The sequence below is a fragment of the Cygnus olor genome, chromosome 2 (assembly GCF_009769625.2).
Source record: "Cygnus olor isolate bCygOlo1 chromosome 2, bCygOlo1.pri.v2, whole genome shotgun sequence".
Lineage (NCBI taxonomy): Eukaryota > Metazoa > Chordata > Aves > Anseriformes > Anatidae > Cygnus > Cygnus olor.
In genome coordinates, this window is record NC_049170.1 from 55,186,370 (window position 1) to 55,199,183 (window position 12,814).

Genomic DNA, 12,814 nt, shown 5'->3' on the forward strand with positions numbered 1-12,814 from the left:
TTCATATTCACAATGAAGTCTCGTTTATACAAATTAGAAGAGAAACATTTTTTTACAAATATGCAGAGTGAAATATAATAAAGGTAGAATTAGACATTTTTTGACATCTATAAATTCGAGTAATCGGTACCTAATCTTTAAAACTACAATGGGCCTTGCCTCTTAACTTTAATAATCAATTTTAATCAGTGACTTGTAGTTCTCCCCATTATTTTCAAGTAAACCAGGGAACTCTTTGACCGCACAGTGCTTTAAACTTTTCTGTTGTGCTATGATAGCAGTTATCATAATTGCAGAGGTAGTGGAATAGCTGAACTTTATTTTTCTAGGCCTTCATCCTGCAAACATTTACATAAATCCTTAACTTTCTGTGTAAAAATAGTCCTATTAGTTCAGTTTGAAGCAGTAAAAAACTGCCTTTTATAATTAGTACGAAGCCCAGTTTCAACCTTGATTTAAACTGGACATGAAGCTTTCTCACAAAGGCACAAACAGCATGAATTGAGTCCAGTTCTCAGTAACATAAAATATTTTAATTTAAATTGTAACTTTGTAGTTCCAGGTTTGCTTCATGTGGCATAAAACAAGGCATAAAGCAAGGTAGAAAAAAAAAAAAAAAAAAGCTGAAATATCAGGGAGTTCCAAGACCAGAAGAATTAGCACAATTTTGATTTGTTTGAAAATCTTCTGGGTAGTGCAAAACAAAAGCAATTTTGTTTCAAATACAACCAAGCAGAGAACTTGAAAACTTTAATTCCTATTGTGATATCATTAATCTTAATCAACATGATGCAGCAGTCAATTGACAGTCCAAATTCACGTATCAGGGCTCTAGGAATGTAAGACTTTGTTCTCTGTAAATATTTGGATAGTGTGGAATGCTTTACTCCTTGCCAACAAAATGGAATATTTTTAAACAAGAGCAAGCTACAAGGCATAGGCCTTGAACATTTTATATGAGTAAGGAAGAAGAAATTGGAAAAGTGCTAAGTCTAATGAAAAAAACAAGCATTTTAATTACTGATATAAAATATAATGGGGCTTCTTCATCTATGTGTTACAGAGACCTGTCATTTTAAAATGTCTCCTTGGCACAACAGTAAGAGAGAAAAAGCAAAGTTTTGGTCTTAAGATTTTGTGCACATAAACAGAATTACTATCTTAAATGAAATTAGACTGATTTTAAACTCAAAACAAAACAAACAAACAAAAAAAAACCAAACCAACAACAAAAAAATTGTAGCTCTCGGGCTGGAGCGGTAGGGAGCTTGCACACTTTCACATTGTAATGCTTAGTTTCCAAGCACTCCTTTCTTTAGGGAAGTCGGCTGTGCTGCATCACATATCCTGACTCCTGTGTGTTATACATGGAATGAGCCAGGACAGACTGTGTACCAGCAGCTCTATCAAAGTAATCCAGAAATATGTTTCGCCCCACAGAATATGTGAGGAAATTTCAAGTACCTTACACATAAGAGAAAAAAAAATGCTTAAATTGTACTCATTTGAGAAAATTTCTATAAAGCAAGTCATACTGGTTTGGCTCAGGGACTTGGAGGCTTGGGGAGCTATAACCTATATTACCATGGGGAGTGCCAAGAAAACTCATGTGGCTTCTAGAAATATGCAGTTCCTGTTTTCATCCAGCTAGCTCCTAGTCTCAGTCTCCTGGGAAAAAACTCTCACCACCAGTTTACAGCAGAGCTGAGTAGTAGTTCTCAAACTCTGTTGTTAGAGTTATTGCAATGAATAAATAACCAAAAATTCAGTGGATCATGGGCTTGCTCAAATAACTGCTGTGTAGGGTCACTCCTTGACTTTGCAGGACAGCAGTTGTTTTTTTATCCATAAAGCTGTTTCTGTGGAGATTTTCTAGAATATAAGCCTTTATCAACTCTCTGTATTTTTCTCCACAGATCTGTTTTGAGGTAAAACACTTTCATTGACAATAACAGCAAAAATTTCTCTATAATTGATAATTGTCTTTAATTAACTTAGCTTTGCCATCTCTACAGTGACTGAAGAGTGTGGTATGTAGGTTTTGTTTTCAGATAAATCAAACAGACTCTAACCCATGAGCCTGTGTATATTGTACTTGGTTTCTCATTATGGTTATTATTATTTTATTTATTTAATTTTTATTTTTTTGATGCATCTCTGGTCCTTAAAAGCCAAGCTCATGTAAATAGTATAAAAATTAGATTAAGTTACTTCTGTGGAATGCACTAAGGGATACAAATATGCATTGCTTAAAACCCATTTTATGGTAGATCAGTTAGCGATATGCTTAAACAATATTTCACTCATTGAAAATGCAGTGCTTTCTATGGCAAGATGGTTGAGAAGTAGGATGTGTAACAGATTTCACACTGGAGTCCTCTGGGGCAAGATCACTTTCATTCAAAAACTTTAAGGTGTTATTTTCTTTCTGTAGGTGTATAGACCTTCAGTGTCTGATCTACTGAAAAAAAAATAAATTAATTTTTAAAAGAATGAATAGTTAATTATGCTTTCATAATCCATGACAGCACTTCTCTCTTCCACATAATCTCTATTGATTATCCTAAAGCAAGACTTGAAGAAGTATGGATAGACTGTTGGGTTTGAAGACCTCTCTCAGTGAACAAAGGTGAGTATGCACAGAGATATCAGTCTCTGAAGCAGCTCAAACTCAATTACAATGCCCTGGAGAGATATACAAAGCAAAAGACAAAAATGGCATAAAATGATTCAGATGAAATGAAAATATCAAATGATAGACAAATGTCTTTTGTTAGCAACAAGAAAATATACCTCCCAGATAAAGATTGTTCAGAAATTCTCCTTAGCAAATTATCTCATCCCCTACTTCTGACTAAGAAAGGGGAAGTCAGACAAAGTGTTAATAGCTTTACATCTCATTCCTTTTAATGTTTCTTAGTGGTTTCCTATTTAATTTAGAAAACAAGAAAGCTTTTTTTTGGCTTTGTATTTAATTCAAAGAAGATACCTGTGTACCTGTGCCACAATCTGCACAGATTATCCTTTGGCAAGCAGTTGCTAGTAGTAGGGGACAGGGTGGCAGATTCTTGGCAAAAGGCAAGGCAGAGTAACTCTATTGATTTTGGAGGAATGATGCCATCAATATATATAATTAGGCTTTCTGTATTTTTCATCTCCTTGTAAACTTGAGATGGCTGAGTGCACACACGTTTTCTGAAACTGGTAGAACTGCCAAATTCTAGTCTTTTATTAGGAAGTAAACTCTTTGTAGCTTCAATATTTATTTTTTTTTCAAAAAACAATGTAAAATGTAACTACATCCCCAGCCCTCAAAAATGTACTCTTTGTGGTTGAGAAGCACTTTTTTAAGAGTTCACACTTAAAGCATATAGCTACCACAACCATGCAGCAGACCTGGGAGAAAAATTTATTTCTCAGGAACAATAATTATATACAGCTTTACTTCAGCAAAAAGATTTGAACACTTAGAATGTAACTATCATCTTTCCAGGTTTCTGATTCTTTGAAGCAAAATCTTTCATTATATCATTTCATTGTTCAGATTCCACACCTTAATGATCATATGATTGTACCAGCACAAGGTCAAGCCACATTTATAGTTAATAATGGAATGGGTATAGGTTGCACAAATACTTATATGTCTGCATAAATTACATGCAGGTAGGTCTCGAATACTGTTAAGAAACCAGTACATATTAAATTGGCTTTTTTTATGAGTACTCTTATGCATTAAAAAAAAAAAAAAAAAAAAAAAAAAAAGAAGCCTAGTTTTACTAGAGTATCTAATGTCTTGATGCATTGCTTTTTAGTGTTTATGAAATCTTACATAACACTATTGCACTAAGTTATGGCATCAATAATTTACAAAACTGGATCATGTTGACAGTCTGATTTCCAAGAGGGTCTGAGGTTTTCTAAATGGTCCAATGCTAAAGCACTAGAGAGAATTTATTCTTAGAATTATCTGGTCATGCCCAGATAATCAAACACTAGAGCTGTTTGAATTTTAGGCTTCCGAATGTTTTAGCATTCAGGATAAAAGCCTAATCCAACTCTTGAAACTCCAGGAAACTACAATTTCACATTGCCACTGGACGTTATCTTGCCAAAGAGCTGTTTTGTAGCCTCTTGTAATTAACCGTCCCTTATTCATACCTTCAGCAAAGATTTTTATTTTTATTTTTTTTTCTCCACATCCCTGCAGCCATTGGGTGAATTTCCATATGTGCCTGGAAAACAAGAAATTCCAGACAAAGGACAAATCACTTTGGTATCTACTTTCTACTCAAGATATGTAGGGCAACTCATATCTTAATTTAAATGTCCCACTGTGCTTCCTTCATAGGACAGACTTTGCTAGTCTTTTGACCTTAACAAAAGTCAAATCATTGGCCTGTCTTGCAAATGTTTATAATGTACATACTGAAATGTGAATATTTTGACAAGAGTGTTGTTGAACTCCATAAATTACTTTAAACCAAAGAGAACAGCAAGATAACAATCAGACTATTACTTTAAGATTGTCATACAACATTATCTAATACCACTGTATCAAGAATGAACTGGAACACTTATGCCCTATATATCATGCAAAAAATCTTTTCCAATTATACTTTGACATTTTAATGCTTTGTTTGCATTGTTGTTCAGTTTTAATCTCTCTTCTTTAGAGCAACAAGATTCAATAAGAATAATGCAGAGCAGCCAAATATTTATGAGAAATATAAAAGTTAAAAGCTGAGTTTTGTAAAACTAATCATATTTCCTGGCCTTACATAAGATATACAGATATCTTAATTCCTTACTTGCTTGAAGGCAATTTGCAGCAAGGATATGAATTCAACATTTTAATCTCAGTTTAAAATGTACAAGAGAACCATTCACTAATTATACCTCACCATATGCCTTTAAATTGGTTTTCCTGGGGGAAAGGAAAGGAAAATCATTACTCTATGTGATGTGAACTCATTAGGTAAACAACTAGAGATTTAGCATCTGCATTCTCATGAGTTCATCAAAATATCATTTTGACTGTCACCACACTACATCAGGGCCTGCTTTGCCACTTCTGCCTTTCTCATTTAGGGAAAAAGAATTCCTGCAGTGTGCATTTAGTACAGTGGTGGGGTACAGAGTTTCAGATCACCTGCAGCCACTTTAGAGGTGGGTATAATCAGGACTCTGAGACAGAAGACCGAAGTCTGTGGAAAGGCAACGGCACAGATGGAATAAAAACTTGAGCAGTCCAAATTTTTAGACATTCATTTCAGACTGCATCTCCTCAGATGGTGTCATAGATTACTATGGAAAAGACTGCAAGAAGGATAAGAAATGAGACTGAGGGAAAAAATGTCAGAAATCTACTTTTTACTTTTGCTTAGCACAAGCAAAAATGTATGAGTTATCAGCAGTGTTGTTCGTCAGACTTTTTGGGGCCTCTATGTTGATTTTAAGCAGAATTTTTGACCTTTTTGTTTTCATACTGAATAGACTAATGAACAAATAAATCCTCATTAAGACTATCTATCCAGCCTCTTGCCGCCTTTGTAATGTGATGTGCTGCCAGTGTTTTAAGAGGGGACTCCTCCACAATGTTTTTCTCTTACCAGATGTGCATGTCCTTGCAAAAAGAAAAGGCAAGAGGCTATGTTTCCATCCCTTTCTGTTCCTGTCACTGCTGAAGACAATACATGATAGCAGAATATGAAGTTTCATAAGGATAAACCCTATAAAAGGTTGTGAAGGCACCCATCACTGTGAAACATTTTGAAGACAGTTACTTGGAAAACCCTGTTCTCCAAAAGCCAGCTTCTTCATATGAAGATTTGGGAGGAGGGGGGTAGGCAGGGTTGTTTATTTTTGTCTTTAAGATCCCTTACCAGCTGATGCTGAGGGTTTGACTCTCTGGCTAACTGATTTATATGAAGTTTTATACTGATTTTATATGAAGATTTATATGAAGTGATTTATCTTCACCTCTCATCCTATTTTTCAGCAGTCAAAAGTCTTGATGGCATTCCAACTGGTTTGTACCTCAGTGAAGACAAAACCCTAATCGTGGTTGCTGGCTCTTTTCCTGCAGTAAAATCTGGTCTACAGTAGAAAAAGACTGTAACAGCTTCCTTTCAAAAATTTGATCATTCCTTAGCGAGGCAAATAGCTATATTTGCTGATATCTAACATTTCCGTAAACCATCATCTCTGTGACAGCATTAAAAAAGCCAATGTAGTGATGCATGTTTTATTTCATTTGCATTTTTTCATTCCAGTATTGCTTTTGTCATTGTAACCCACTAATAACACTGTCCTCTCTCTCAGAGCATTTCTCTTGGTATCTTGGATCAGTAGACAGACCTTTTACAGAATAAAAATTTGAGTACACTCCATGGAAGCTGGAAAGAGCTGGGGTCTGCCTCATCATTGCAGCTGAATGCAGCAGATCTCTGCCTGTGTAATGTCATTAAAGTCACTGAAAGGACTGTCACTGCACTTATTAAAATAGCTATTTTGAATATGACAATAGCTATTTTGGATATGATTGGGCAAGCCCAATTCAAGTCCTGAATATGAGCACAGTTTTTATCCAGAATGTTGCAGGTTGGCATTTCTGATGGAATAAATGAGAACATAAGCCAAGCAAAGCTTCTGTCCATAGAAATTCCTCACAACATAACCACATGGCGTATCAGCTTAACACAGGACTATATAGTTAGACTTAGTATGAGAGATAGACAAATTGCAGGTTGATTCTTATTTTATCTAAACTGAACCCCTGAAGAAACACAGTCACTTTGAATATTATTTATTCTCTCATCTGGAAGAAATAACAAAAGTGAAGACAAATTACAGCAGTAACTAAAGCAGCACTTTTATTGTACTTTTAAAGCACTTGAGAGCTTGGTTACAAAACAGCTATAAGGAAATTGAGAACTTTCTAATTCTTAAAAATGAGTTTTTATCACACATGCAGGTACTCAAGATCATTTACGTTAAAGTTGAAATCTTTCACTGAGACTGTGATTTATGCCTGAGTGTTGTTGAGATTCAGTAATTATAGTTTTTATTTCATACTGGTTTTCTTTGAGGAATGATAGTTCTGAAGCCTTGGTGTTTCAGGCTTCTGAAAGAATTGGCTCCTTTGTCTTTTTATAACACATCAGCTCATGTACAAATGAGTGCCTGACCTTGCTCCACCCAGTTGCTCAGTTTACTATTTTATTATTTGTTCTTCAGTCCTCTGCCCAGAAGTCACTGTTGAGGGGGTATATGTACATATAAAATTGTTGAGAGGGTGTATGTACATATGCAGCCAGATAATTCTAATTTAATGTTTGTATTGCCATTTCACAGACCAGGAAACAGAGAGCAAAAAGATTATTATTTTTTTTTCAACAGTGCTTAACTGATGTGAAGAGTGTGCAGTATTTATAAGTCAAGCTACAAAATATAGCTTTAACAAAGGAGTGGTGTTGTTTTTTCTCAAATAAATTAATGAATGTAATGTTGTATAATAGTGTTCTTCAGTCTTTTCATCTTCTTCATCCCCTTACATATTTTTCTTTTTCTTCAATCTAAAAGAAGAAAAATAATTTCTCTTGATAACCCAGAAAATTATCTCAAAAAAGGAAAGTACCTCCCAATCTACATCATAATACATAATCCTCAGGATGCTATATAAATATAATCATTAAAATCCACACATATTGCTGTATTTGCAATGCAGATTTTTTAAATCACATTTTAGCTAAAACATTCTCCAGCAAGAATCATTTGAGTTGAAATAATGTGTATGGTGCTGACATCTGTATAGTAATAACTAGAGACTGTGGGCTGTGCTGTTTTAGAGGGCTGACCAACGTAGGGCCACTGTAGTTACAAATATTTTGCACACAGCACCTGAAATATTCTCCAACTTCACTTCTTATGTTTTTACTACTATTTAGCTTCCCTAAAAAAAGATCCCTAATATGCCACTGTATTCTGGCATCAATATCATACATAGTATCAAACTGAAGTTTCCATAAAAATTATCATAAGCATTTTTTGGGGGGTAGGTATTTACACATGGTCAGAAGGAGCTTTAAATACAGAAATTTTGGAGGAGTTATTTTCTCCTCCAAAAACAGCCCACATTCTTCATTTTCTAGACCTTATTTTGGTCTAGAAAATGAAGAATGCGGGCTGGTTTTTTTCGGTTTGTTTGTTTTTTTTGTTTTTTGTTTTTCCCTAGCTAGGTCAAACTGGACAGTATAGCACTACAAATTGGACAATATAGCACTACTCTGTCATTCATATAATCATAGAATAGCTTGGGCTGGAAGGGACCTTAAAGATAATCTAGTTCCAAGCCCCCTGTTGTGGGTGGGGATGCTACCCACTAGATCAGGTTGCTCAAAGACCCATCCAACCTGGCCTTGAACACCTCCAGGGATGGGGCATCCACAACTTCTCTGGGCAGCCCGTTCCAGTGCCCTACCAACCTCCGAGTGAAGAATTTCCTCCTAACATTCAATATAAATCTCCCCTCTTTCAGTTTAAAATTCTTCCCCCATGTCCTATCATGATCCACAGGAGAAAAAAATAGTTCATCTTTTTTGTAAGCGCAATTTAAGTATTTAAAGCATGCAATGAGATCTTCATGGAGCCTTCTCTTCCTCAGAATGAACATCGCCTGCTCTCACAGACTTTCTTCACAGGAGAGGTGCTCCAGCCCTCTGATCATCCTCATGGCCCTACTCTGCACCTGCTCTAATGGCTCAAAATCCTTTTTGTGCTGGGGGCCCCAGACCCGGATGCAACACTCCGAGTGGGGCCTCACAAGGGCAGAATAGAGGGGGACAATCATCTCCCTCGACCTGTTGGCCACTCCTCTTTTGATGCAGCCCAGAATGCAGTTGGTCTTCTGGGCTGCAAGTGCACACTGCTGGTTGATATCAAGCTTTTCATCCACCAGAACCCCCAAGCTCTTCTCTGCAGGGCTGCTCTCAATGAATTCTTCACCCAGTCTATACTCATGTCTGGGATTGCCCTGACCCAGGTGCAGCACCTTTCACTTGGACTTGTTGAACCCTCATTAGGTTCAAATGGGCCACTTATCTAGCTTGTCCAGGTCCCTTATTTCTGTTGTAATGACTGCACCACACATTTTGGTGTCATCTGCAAAGGTGCTGAGGGCGCACTCAATCCCACTGACTATGACATTGATAAAAATATTAAACGGTACTGGTCTCAGGATAGACCCCTGAGGGACACCACTCATCACTGGCCTCCACCTATGACATAGAGTCATTGACCACCACTCCCTGCGTGTGACCTCCAAGCCAGTTCCTCATCCACTGAATGGTCCACCCATCAAATCCATTTCTCTTCGAATTTCAAAAGGATGTCAGGTGGGACTGTGTCAAAGGCCTTACAGAAATCAAGGTAGATGACATCGGTTGGTCTTCTTTGTCAACCAATGCAGCCACCCCATCACAGAAGGCCACCACAATGATGAGACATGATTTGCCCTTGGTGAAGCCATGCTGGCTGTCTCAGATCACCTCCTTGTCTTGCATGTGCCTTGACATTGCTTGCAGGAGGATCTGTTCTATGACCTTTCTGTTTGTAGCCTTCTGGTGAGGCTCACCAGTCTGTAGTTCCCTGGGTCCTCCTTTTGACCTTTTTTTGAAATGGCAGTGACGTTTTCCTTTCTCCACTCATGAGGGACATCACCTGACTGCCATGTGTTTTCAAATATGATAGAGTGTCTTGGCAACTACATCAGCCAGTTCCCTCAGGGCCCCAGGATGCATGTCATTGGGCCCCGTAGACTTGTACCTGTTCAGTTTCATCAGGTGGTCTTGAGCCTACTCTTTGCTTACAGTGTGAGGGACTTTGCTCCCCCAGCTCTCATCTACAAGTTCAGGGAAATGAGAGATATTGGAAGCCTGGCTGGCAGTGAAGACTGAGGCAAAGAAGTTGTTGAGTGCCTATAGGTACATCCAAATAGAAAGAACTGAAGTTGCCCTATCTTTTGTGCCATCTCAGAAAGTATTTAGCAGCCCCTTAAACCGCATCTTGGAGTCTTACTCATATGAATTTTCTTCTTTCTGTTTCCAGTCAAGGAAGTCCCCATCTGAAGGAGCTCTGAGATAGCTCTAATATGACCAGAAAATAATGCTATGCTCGTTCTGTGAAGATCTTCTTATTCTTTATTGACTGTTTCTTGGAAGTTCAGATTACCTTTTACAATAGAGAAAAAAATACTGGTCTTTGTTTCTCAATGTGTTCTTTCATAGTTAAGTACAATATTTTGATTTGCTCATACACATTCTATAATGAAAAAAAAGCAATGTAAACTAGTCCATTTGTCACAGTTGTGCACACCATACTCTGGAGTTTTGTCACAAAAAGATATTTTGGACAAGACCTGGAGTTACTTTGTGTATTTCTTAAAATAATGTGTTGCAAATCTGAAGTAACCAGAAGTTCCTAGCTTATGTATTTATATCATGCAATGTGGACATATGGTTAGAAGTCACAAAAACAGACTTGTTACCCTTCAGGAGATTAACATTCATGCTATTGGCAGGTCGGCACTGAGTATCCTTCCAGATACTTACAATGAATTGCAAGTCATAAACTTCTGGCCCTAAACACTGGAATACTCTCAAGTGAAATTTTTCTGATCTTTCTGTTCCCTTTCTGAAAGGAAGGACAACAAGGTCACTGAAAATAACCCTTATAATAATACTAGATATGTTGTTATATCAAGGCAGTCATTGTTGACTCAAGTTCAGAAAAGCACTTAGACTTATTTTTGAGCATTTAAAAATTCCTAAACACATTCCCTACTGGGACTAAGAATTACTAAATGATATCCAAGTGCTCAGTACTCTACTGAATTAGAACTCAGTTTTCATTGCAGGGACTGACACAAACTGAAGATACTACTGGAGAAGGACATTCCTTTGTAAGACTCAACAGTTGCATCTCTGACCAATACAAAACAATTGCAACATATTATCATGACAGCCTTTTACTGAGATCAGACAGTGGAGCACACAAGATGTATCTTCTGGCTACAGAAACATGCAATTGAAATAGATGAGAAGAAAAATGAAAAGCAAAAACAAAAAGAAAAAGAAGAAGAAAAAAAGAGAGATGTTTCTCTTAAACTGACATAATCTGAATCACAATATTCTATTAAACATTTTGTGGTGTCCAAGTTTTCTATTTAGTAAAAAACTTACAAACAAAAACAAAAAAGAAAAAAACACTAAAATGATAATAATTTAATTTCAAATGTGATTTTTTAATCTACTGCTATAAACCACACAGATGTGTATTAGCTTAGTTTACTAACCCTTATAAGGAAATTGATTTACCAGTTTTTGTTGTTATTGGTTTTTTTTTTTTTTTTTTTTTTGGAGCTTGCATATGTATATATTCACAATTTTGAAATGCATCATTGCTTACCTCTTTGTAAGTGTAAATGCTGTGGCTCAGTTGCTGCAAGTCTATTTATTTCCCTTGAGGTGGTAGTTCTGGGTGAGCAATCAAGACTTTACAGAGAATGCTAGAAATCTACTTCTAAACGTTGTCCAGAGAAAGCTATTCTTTCCAGCTGGACACCAAAAATCTTCACTACTGCTTATCAAATAAAGATCTGAAAAGGGAGGAGGAAAAACTGCAACCACAGCAGAGGTGTGGCTCTTGGAGCCAGATGAGAAGGAAGCCCCTGATTTAGGAAGTCCCATGTGCAGAGAGCACAAATTTTTCAAAAGCCAACACTGAAAGCCAGACACCGTGTGAAAATCTGCACAATGGTTAAATATGTAGTAGTAACCAGACCAGTGTTTTCAAACCTAACACACATATTGTGGAATATAGATAAAAGCCCTGAGCAAAATTAGATGATGTTAAGGAATTTTCTACTTTGTTGATGTCTCATTTAATAGAACGTGCAAGACCTTGTGGAGCCTTTTGGAGCTTTGGCTTAGCAGTATGAACAACTTTTTGTGAATCACTTCATATTGCAAATCACTGTGTCTTCTACAGATGTTTTTCATTTAGACTAATTAATTTTTTCTAGGGCACTAATGCCAAAAAAAATGTGATGCAGGAACACACAGCTTCTCAATACCAAGAAAATCCTCTCTGAACCTAATAACAAATCTAAAATGCCAACTGCTTGCCCTTATTCCTGTTCAGGGGTAGTATGTTAATATGCATATACTATATAAAGCAAACAATTTTCTCAAATTTTCTATAGTTTGCATTATGTAGAGAGAGGATCTAGATCCTCCTGAAGGTTCATTTTGATTTAAACAAAACAAAACAAAACAAAAACAAACAAACAAAAGCAAAGAAACAAAAAATCTGCTTTTATATCTCTGTGTTTGAATCAAAATTTTAAATGAAGGTATTAACTAGAAACTGGCCACGTGGCTCTGCTCATACCTGTGCAGATTATTTATTTATTTATTTATTTATTTATGAGTCTACTAGTGCTATTGTAATTAATAACCATGGTGTTACCTTTCTATATAACAGCAATGTAATTTTGTGGGGTATGTTTGTTTTTTTTTTGATTGTTAATTTTTGTTTATTCTTATGCCCTTATGCTTTTTAAGACTATCCTATCACGACAGGTAGAAGCCAGGAAGAAAGTTTTTCTAAGTTGTCCAACCAATCATTTTTACAGGCAAGCATTCTAAACTTATGAAATTGTTAGGACACAGATTCATATTATTTCATTGGAAAAGTGTTCATGAAAGACTCAACTATTGTAAAAAATATTTCTCTGCAGGAAGGTTGTCTAAACAAA

The 12,814-nt window shown here is 36.4% G+C and overlaps 2 long non-coding RNA genes across 2 annotated transcripts; both read left to right on the top strand.

Moving 5' to 3' along the window:
* The first annotated feature begins 1,064 nt into the window (after nt 1–1,064).
* Nucleotides 1,065–4,293, top strand: LOC121065486. Its single transcript, XR_005817103.1, has 3 exons — nt 1,065–1,928; nt 2,529–2,629; nt 4,208–4,293. It is a non-coding gene; the product is annotated as an uncharacterized LOC121065486 (long non-coding RNA).
* Nucleotides 4,294–5,580: 1,287 nt separating this feature from the next.
* On the top strand, nt 5,581–6,401 carry LOC121065487. Its single transcript, XR_005817104.1, has 2 exons — nt 5,581–5,738; nt 5,999–6,401. It is a non-coding gene; the product is annotated as an uncharacterized LOC121065487 (long non-coding RNA).
* The last annotated feature ends 6,413 nt before the right edge of the window (nt 6,402–12,814 follow it).